Source organism: Lolium rigidum, chromosome 7 (genome assembly GCF_022539505.1).
Source record: "Lolium rigidum isolate FL_2022 chromosome 7, APGP_CSIRO_Lrig_0.1, whole genome shotgun sequence".
NCBI classification, from domain to species: domain Eukaryota; kingdom Viridiplantae; phylum Streptophyta; class Magnoliopsida; order Poales; family Poaceae; genus Lolium; species Lolium rigidum.
In genome coordinates, this window is record NC_061514.1 from 139,403,563 (window position 1) to 139,412,845 (window position 9,283).

Consider the following 9,283-nt stretch of genomic DNA (forward strand, 5'->3'; position numbering starts at 1 on the left):
CCAGCTCACCTCGGTGTATCTTGAATGGTACTTTCGTCGATGGTTTCGGATGGGTGTAGATTTTTTCATCTACATTTCCAACATGATTGAAGGGAAACACAACTTCTTCGAACAAAGGACTTCCACGGGCTTGCTTGGTCATAGCACTTTGGGGAAGACCACAGCTATGCGGATTATGGCCTATGGAATCCTGACCGATATATTTGGTGGATGACCGCATTGAAACGGTGGAGAGAACGACATCTTATATTTGAGGCGCTTTGCAAAGGTAATTATCAAGTGTTTTGGCAAACGATACTTGAGAGCAACCAATGCTGAAGACACCAAGGGTTTTTTCCAGATGAACGCCATAAGGGGATTTCCAGAGAACTTGAACCCATTGATTGTATGCACTAAAGGCGGAAGAACTGCTCGGCGGCATCACAAAAAGTTCATTGGCCATGTCAAAGATCCAACCATCATAATTTAGGCAGTTGCATATGAGGAGACATGGATTTGGCATGCATATTTCGGTACTCTTGGAGCTTTCAATGGTATCAATGTGCTCAATCGCTCACCTCTTTTGCAAGCTTATCCATGGGAGAATCACCAAAGATGGAGTTTGAACTCAATCGACACAATGCAAGAAGGTTCACTGTCTTGCTGATGGGTTATACCCATCGTGCCAACATTTTTCATGCCAATTCAGCAACCCCAAGATAACAAGCGATCTTATTTTAATAGTTCTCAAGCTGCTGCATTGTTGCTACCACGTGAATCAAGACAATAATGCAGACGGAAGCAGAGTGATACCCGGCAGGAGTACTAAACAAGACGTGACACGCATTACCATATTGAGCTGAAACGAAAACTCCGCTGACGGCTGTCCTTGTCTTGTTTCACTTGGCTCAGCCAATTCATTAAGTTGAATCAGACTGGCAGGCAGGCATCATCATGGTGCCCGCACTTGAACGCTGAGCGGCCCAGCTTTCACGCTGCACTTTCGTATTTACTGCACCGCAGCTGCTCTACACCGTTCGGATTGATTGCATATTTGCAACCCATGGCCACCAGAACAGATCACACTCATATCAGAGGGAAATACGAAAACACCTCACTGCATTAGAGCATCTCCACTCGTCTCCCCACAGAGCCCCTCACGACCACTTTTTTTCATTCGGACGGCGAAAAACAGCTCAGTCAGGCCCCCGGTTCCTCGTTTTGATCCGGATTTGAGCCTATTTTCGTCCGGACTCCCCATGCCATCCTCGGTTTCCCGGGGGTCTTCCGGAGACTCCGGATGAAGCTAAACCAACCGCCCACGCCCACGTGTCTCCTCTTTCGTCCGGATTCCCCGAGCCATCCTCTTTTTTGCCGAGAAACGCCGCTTGGGGAGCACACGATTGGGAAACTACTCCTTCCCACGCCAAATTTTCCTCTAATCCGGACGAAAATTTCGCTGAATTTAGGCGTGGGGAGCGCCAACGAATGGGGATGCTCTTACACTCGCTCCGGTCCAGGAAATATGAGACGAAAAGAGATGTCCATCGGACGGCATGCGCGCGGGGATGCACCTAGACGGCTAGACGAAAAGAGATGTCCATACGGCTACACTAGACTGTGTTTGTTTGAAGTGTAGCATGGGCGATGGGCATCCTGCAGAGAAACTGGCTTGGTTGCCGTGCAAGACACTGTAGCGAGCCATAAAGCTAACGCTGCGGCGGGCTGCTGATATGTGATAACCTGTGCGAGCACAGTGCTAGACGTTACATATATTTATCTCTATGCAAACATCACATCTCGTCAGGGGCTGAGATCACTGCCAACACCATCGATTACATGCAACAATACAGCAACTTAATGGTAACACTTCCATTTCGGCTGTGATCAATGGTATTACAGTAACACAACAACACAAGCAACACTCACACGACACAACATGCTAGGACGGGACGAACACAACTCTGGTAATAAGACATCAAGGTCCAGGGGGAGCAAGCAATCTACAATATTATTTGATCTCCTCTGAGATTAGCCCTAGGTTGGCAGGGGCACAACGCAGGAGGATCATGGCGCAGTGGCTCATCTTGGCCAGCTCGCACAACACTTCTTCTCGATCACATTCTGCAAAACAAGTGATCAAGTTTTCCTTGGTTAGCTCTTGTTCACATAAACAAGTTCATGCAGATGCAATGCCTACAATGTAGTTCGTGCTTACCTATGCTCCCAACATGGCCGAGTGGAGGATCTTAGTGATGGTAGGGCGGCGGCGGCGGGCTCGGAGTGGGAGGCTTGTACGCCGGAGGGGCGGGAGTCGGAGGCTTGTACGCCGGAGGGGTAGGAGTGGGGGGCTTGTGCGGCGGAGGAGTCGGCTTGGGCGTCGGAGTGTATGGTGGCGGGGATGGCTTGGGGGTCGGAGTGTAGGGTGGCGGCGAGGGCTTGGGCTTCGGAGTGTAGGGTGGCGGGGAGGGCTTGGGCGTCGGAGTATAGGGTGGCGGCGAGGGCTTGGGGGTAGGAGTGTAGGGTGGCGGCGATGGCTTGGGCGTCGGAGTGTAAGGTGACGGCGACGGCTTGGGCTTGGGCGTGTAGGGTGGCGGCGACGGCTTGGGCGTCGGCGTGTAGTGTGGCGGCGACGGCTTGGGCGTCGGAGTGTAGTGTGGCGGCGACGGCTTCGGCATCGGCTTCGGAGCCGGTTTGTAAGTCGGGGGTGCCGGCTTGTACGTCGGCGGACTGGGTTTTGGCGCAGGCTTGGGCGCCGGCTTGTACGTCGGCGGCATGGGCTTGGGTGAGGGCTTGTATGTTGGTGGCGCCGGCTTGTACGTCGGTGGAGTGGGTTTTGGCGCCGGCTTGGGCGCCGGAGGCATCGGCTTGGGTGCGGGCTTGTACGTCGGCGGCATGGGCTTGGGTGAGGGCTTGTATGTTGGTGGCGCCGGCTTGTACGTCGGCGGTGAGGGTGTGGGCGTGGGCTTGTAGGTGGGTGGAGTGGGCTTTGGCCACGGCTTGTAGGCGGGCGGCGTGGGCTTGGGGTGCGTTGGCGGCTTGTACGTCGGAGGCGTAGGCTTTGGGGTGGGAGTGTACGTCGGCGGCTTGGGGGTGGGAGTGTAGGTGGGTGGCGGCGGCGTGTGCGTGGGAGGAGGAACGCCGTATGGTGGCTTGTGGGAGGCGGTAGGTGGCTTGGCGTGGTGGTGATGGTGGTGGCGAGGGGGCTTGTGCCCCTTGGGTGGCGGAGCCACCGGCGTCGGGGTGGGGGTGTACCCGCCGCCGGCCTGAGCCTCGAGGACCAGGCTCACGGCCAGGAGGGCCACCAGGAGAGCGGCTTTACCACCCATTCTCACTCTGCTCTCACTCCCTCGCTGCTAGCTCTCTTGGCTGGCTCCGTGTGGTTCTGAGAAGAATGGTGCCCATGGCAGGGTTTATATACACGGGGATTCTTGGATGCTTGCGACCGCATGTGATGGAGCCGCACCATGGCGAGAGGATAGGCATGTGGGCGAGGTTTCGCCGCTGGTCACTCTGACGCCGGGGTTTCACTGGTTCAGTGTGTATGCGAACGGGAATCGAGCTTGTAGTTACTAGGGCGGGGCCTCGGTGGAGCAGGTGATATTTACCCTGCGCTAGGGCCATGTAAGAGCCTGTGCGGCTGTACCACAGTGCATGTCTCGGTGACCGAGGCCATTACCAATACAGTGGAATTAATACTTTTTAAAACCCTACTTTTTAATTTACACGCGGTTTTATGTTTGCTTTTTACAACTCTTTTGATGCGGAGAAAGCTGGTATCATGTTGGTAAAGTTCATCTTTCATGTGGAAAAAAAAGTAAGGCATCAAAAGAAAGATGCTCATGACAGCAATCCTTGCGGTATGTTTTCACTTACCATGTGGTTACTCAAATCGTGACGGCACATTAGCGTGCGTATAGGACTAAACTAAACCACTCGGAAAAAGACTGGATACCTGTCCTAAAACCACAACAGTCTACGGTTGTATGTTTCTTCTCAAATCGTACCAGGACATTAGTGTACGTATACGACTAAATACATGTAATAACACCACCGCACCTTATCTTAAGAATCATGTGTCGCCGTCTGACATGAGCTGGCTCTCATTGTATGACTGTCCACACATGCATCGTACTGGCTTCGTTAGGGATTATAAGACGTGGATGACTGGATCAACTTTTAGGTACTCCAGAATCTATGAGAATAATTATTTAAAAAACAAAACATGTTCAAATTTTTTGAAACAATGACAACAAAAATCTATCTACATATGCAAGGCCAAAAATCTGCAGCTTTAAATTCAACATACATTTAGAGAACAAAAAATGATAAACTTGCATGTGAATAGTGTGAAATACTATTCAACTAGATCTAACACTATTCACAGTTAGATTTGTCTTTTTTTGTTTCTCCAAGTGTAGGATAATATTTTGAGCTGATTTTTTTTTGCAGTTGTAGATACAACCCACATGCATGTTGTATATTATTTTCAGATTTTTTCGTATTTCTAAACTATGTTTTCTGTGAGTTAATCCTACGATCCTACCTAATGATGTGATTCTATACAAGTCCCACCCATTATAAGGCCTTCACATGCATAACGTTATGGTTTTACTTTATTCTCCATCCACAAAAGGCCATCGTGGCCTCGTGTTATTGGTCGCCGATGTTGTGGGCATGTAGCACGTGAAGATGTATGCGCGGATTTTTGTTTAATTTTTTTAATACTTTAAAATGTGTCTTAAATATATTTCAAAATAAAGGGAGCATATGCTCCAATGAGCCACCATTGTACTCCTATGATTCATAGCATTTGTGTAGGATTATGTAGGATTTGGATCATATGAAAATTTTCATACATGACTTGTTTGATTCATAGAAACATATGTCATATAAATTAATGCTATAGAAATATTATAGTGCAAATCCTACAGCAAAAAAACATTAGCTCATACATTATGGAAAAATTCCTTTGCTACAATAAAATATGTTTTCCTATCCTATAAATTAAAGGAGCCGTAAACCTAGGGCTTATATGGTAAATCTTGGTACTGATTTACGGGGAAGTAGATCGGTTTGCATGAATATTGTTATTGTACATTTAACATCATAGATTTTGGCTACTGGAAATTATCCCACATTATTACCACATATTCAATCGCTACCTTTGCCTCCAACATTTTTTGATCTCCGAGTGATTTGGTCGGCTTTGCCAAGTTTTTTTAAAACACATGCAGAAGATTTGCTCAACCCATTGGTTAAGAACGATAGAAATGCAACAAAGGGTTCAAATCTTTTGACAAACCTAGAAACATCACGCTCAAAATGATTTGTCCAAAAGATCGCCCGATTTCTCGCATCAGTTAAATCTTGGCGATCATTTTGAAGGATTTTCTAAACTCGTTTTGGAAGATCCTCACAATCCACTTGTTCGAAATACCATAAGAACCAAGCATAATAGATGATTTCACCACGTTTAGTTTAATATAGGGCACACTCCTAGTTTACTACCAACAATACTTAACGGAGACATTTCCCATCTAAGTGTGATTGGTTGGTGACAACTCCGAAGACAACGACGACCACGACGGCGCCTACACCAGCTTCTACCACCACCTAGGCTGCTATATTTCTGTTCTTTTAGTTGTTTTTATTAAAGTTGTCTTTAAATTTGTAAAAACTGCCAAGTTTGATCGAATTCCGTCGTCTATGTCTAAATTCACGTCTTTTTAAATCAAATTTGAACTATATTGGGGCTGTGGCTGGAAAACTTGGCCAAAAAATCCACGCATCCCTCAATACGACCGACAAATCAGCTTTGTCACACGCCATATGAGGTGGCCGAGTGCAGATGCTCTTACGAATACAGTACGTGGTAGAGAGATGGCCATTTCCCTGATTGGCGAGCGCATAGGTTCCCCAACAGTGAAGTACTTCAATAAACCCTAGTTTATGTTTTCCTTTTGATTTACACGTGGTTTTATGTTTGCTTTTTACAGCCTTGATGTGGAAGAGAAAGCTGGTCTCATGTTGGTAAAGTTCATTTCTTGTGGAAAGAAAAAACTAAGACATCCAAAGAAAGATGCTCATGAAAGTATACATCCTTGCGGTGGTGGACTTGCGTAGTTTTCTTTACAATGTGGTTGCTCAAATCGTACCAGGACATTAGCAATTAGCGTGCGTATATGACTGGACTAAACCACTCGAAAAACGGCTGGACTAAATACCTGTCTAACACACCACAAGTCTGTCTCACGGTTGTGTGTTTCTTCTCAAGGTGTGGTTACTCAAATAGTGCAAAGACATTACAGTGTACGTATGCAGTGGTGTACCACTGTCACGTAGGATAAACGCTGAGTGAGGAAAAGAGAAAGATGAAAAAGAACTTTGCCTTCTCCTAGTGATCTCTTAGCACTCTCGCTTACCACATATTTAGGATATCTCGTTACCAAAGATAAGACTAAAAGTAACATATTATACATCATATTTTATTGTTATATCTATATTATTTAGCAGGATTGAGATAAGACAGTGTTATCAACCTCTGCACATACCCTCGTAACACCTGACAAGAGCTGGCGCTCATTGCGTGACTGCCCACACATGCATAACCCCGGTTGTCCCTAGGCTAGGGTTACGCTATGGTCTCGTTGCCTCGTGGCATCTACCGCTCCATGCGTGTAAATATAAGAGTATCTCCAGCCACACCGCCTAAAAGGTTTCCTAAACGACGTCGGATCGAGCGTTTGGGGGACATGTTTTAGGGGACGTCGCTTCCCAGCCGTGTCCCCCAAACGCCGTCTCCAAACAGAAATTCAAATACTTTGTATTCAAAAGAGATCGTTCCCGCCGAAATCGTCGTGACCAGGGTAGTTACGATCAAAGTACTGGACGCGCGATCATCTTACAAGCCGACGTAAAAATTAGAAGAAGGGGAAGGGGTTGGGCGACGGCGACGCCGACGATGCATCCTGAGTCGACGTAGGCCCGTCGATCACGACGAACTTGTCGTGATCTGCCCGGTGTGCATGCTCCATCACCGACACCGAGGCAGAGGCCGACGCTGGTGTACCAGCAGATGTTGTCGCATACGTGTCTGGCGGCTCTTGCTCCGGGGTTGGGGTTGCTGCCGCTGCCGCTGCCTTGGCCACTGCCATTTTGGATTCGATGTCGTCGAGGATTTGGGCTTTGAAGAAGTTGTGCGCCGCCCGCGTCCGGATAGACATTCCTTCTGTCGACGCTGTCAGCAGGGACATGTCGTCCTTGCGTTTCTTGAGCTCCATATTCTCCTCTTGCCTCTTGAGCAGCCCCGCCCATCTTTCGTCGGTCTTTTTGTCGCGGGCGAGCAGGGTCGGGAGACCTCGGCAAGGCACTGTGTGATCGATGCTTGCGTCTTCTTGGTCGGCGCAGCGTCGGCCAAGGCGGCCTTGGCAGCCTTGTTGCCGATAGGACGCACTGCCGATGTTGCCAGCGGTGCATCCAGATCAATGGCGTCTTTCCCATTCGACAACGAAATGCGCTTCAGCCGCCATTTCTCCTTCTTTTTAAGCTTTCTATAGCAATGCATCAGCGCGAACGACTTCCCGTCCGAGTTCTTCCGGTACATATCCATGGCCTTGTTGAACTAACAACAGGAAACATAATGACAGATCGTCGAACAAAATGTAGGCGCTAGAGATTAGCTAAGAAAGAGTCGTACCACGCCGCTGACGTCGATGCCGTTGTCACCTCTGGTCTTGGCCTCGTGATGGAACCAATGGAACCAATGGAACATGTTCACCGACGCCTGGATGATGGCCCATCGCATCGACATTGCCTTTTGGCTCCTCTTCATTGTCACTTTGTTGTAGTCGTTGTTGATTAGCTTGCGCTCATCGAACTCGACCTTGATCCTCGGTCAATACTTCCCATACTTTTTGTTGGTGCCGATGATGGAGTCATGGCTCACCATCGACCATGACTCGCAGAGACATTGATCCTCCAGAACCGTCCACTTGGGGCCTCGTGTGCCCGACGCCTTCTTCTTCTTCTTCCTCACGCCGGTCGCGTCAACCTCCACGAGATCATCGCCATCCTCTGTGCCATCATCCCCTTCGTCGCCGCCCTCTTCGTCCTCGTCCTCCACCTCCTCCCCTCCTCCTCCTCCTCCTCCTCCTTCTCCTCAGCACCGGCGCCCTCGAATTCGAGCGGGCCCTTGCGGCCAGTGAACGGGGCGCCGTCCGCACCGGGTCCTGGCTCGCGCTAGGGTGCTTGCACGTACGTCGGGGAGTAGAAGATGGTGTTGGGGTTGAAGCCACCATGCGGCAGCGTATCCCGGTAGTGTGGCGACAAGTTTGGCGTCATGCACCCGGCAGTGGCGAAGGGGTCGTCGTTGTAGAACCCAGATGTTGACGGAGACACCACTCACGGAATGTACACCATCGCCGACGTACTCGTACTCCATGGGCTCACGTTGGTGGCAGCGGTACACCCAGCCAGCGCGTGCTAGTGCGCACGTGCCGCCAACGCCTTCTTCTCCAGCTGCGCCGCCCTCCGTCCCTTCCGCTCCGTCGTCGACAGCTTCCGGCGCAGACAGTCTTGATGCAACTGATCTTCGGTCCAACCTTCCGGCTTCTTCTTCGGAGCCGGCGCCTTCCGCGCCTTCGCGAAGGGCGTCTTCGCCCCTTTCATCTCATTTCCTGGCGGCTTCTTGGCCGATTTCTTGGCCATTTTTGGGGGGTTGTCGGCGGCGCCATGGATGGGGAGAGGGTAGCAGCGGCGGGAGGAACAGAGTAGTGACGGCGGGAGGGAGAAATGAATCGGCGGGATAGGAGGTAAAATGTGTTGGGAGGGTAGAAATGCGTGGTGGGTGAGGCGCGATGTGGCAGGAGAGGCGCGATTTGGAGGGAGAGGGGGACGAATTTTTCCTGTGCTGCTGACGCGTCGATCCTGCCACTCCTCGCCTCACTTTTCGTTGTGTCCGGCGAGCCCGGAGCGTCTCCTGTGTAGTGGGGAGGCTCGAAGTGCCGTACACCATATTGGACCGCGCCGGACAAAAAGAAGCTTTGGGACACGGGTGTGTTAAGCTTCATGCACTAGCCACTTGAACCAAAAGTCCGAACTGATGGAAAGGGCTAGGCAATCCACATATACATTTCGCAACACCCCCACTCGCGTGTGACGGGAGAAGAGAAAGTCAACACGTGAAAGAAGAAGAGCACACCGAAACAGGGCATCAGCGGTGGATAAAGAGGGGGACAACAGCAATTTTTAGGCTTAATTGCGAAAACCATGTGAAATCCAGGATTTGAACTCGAGACCTGGG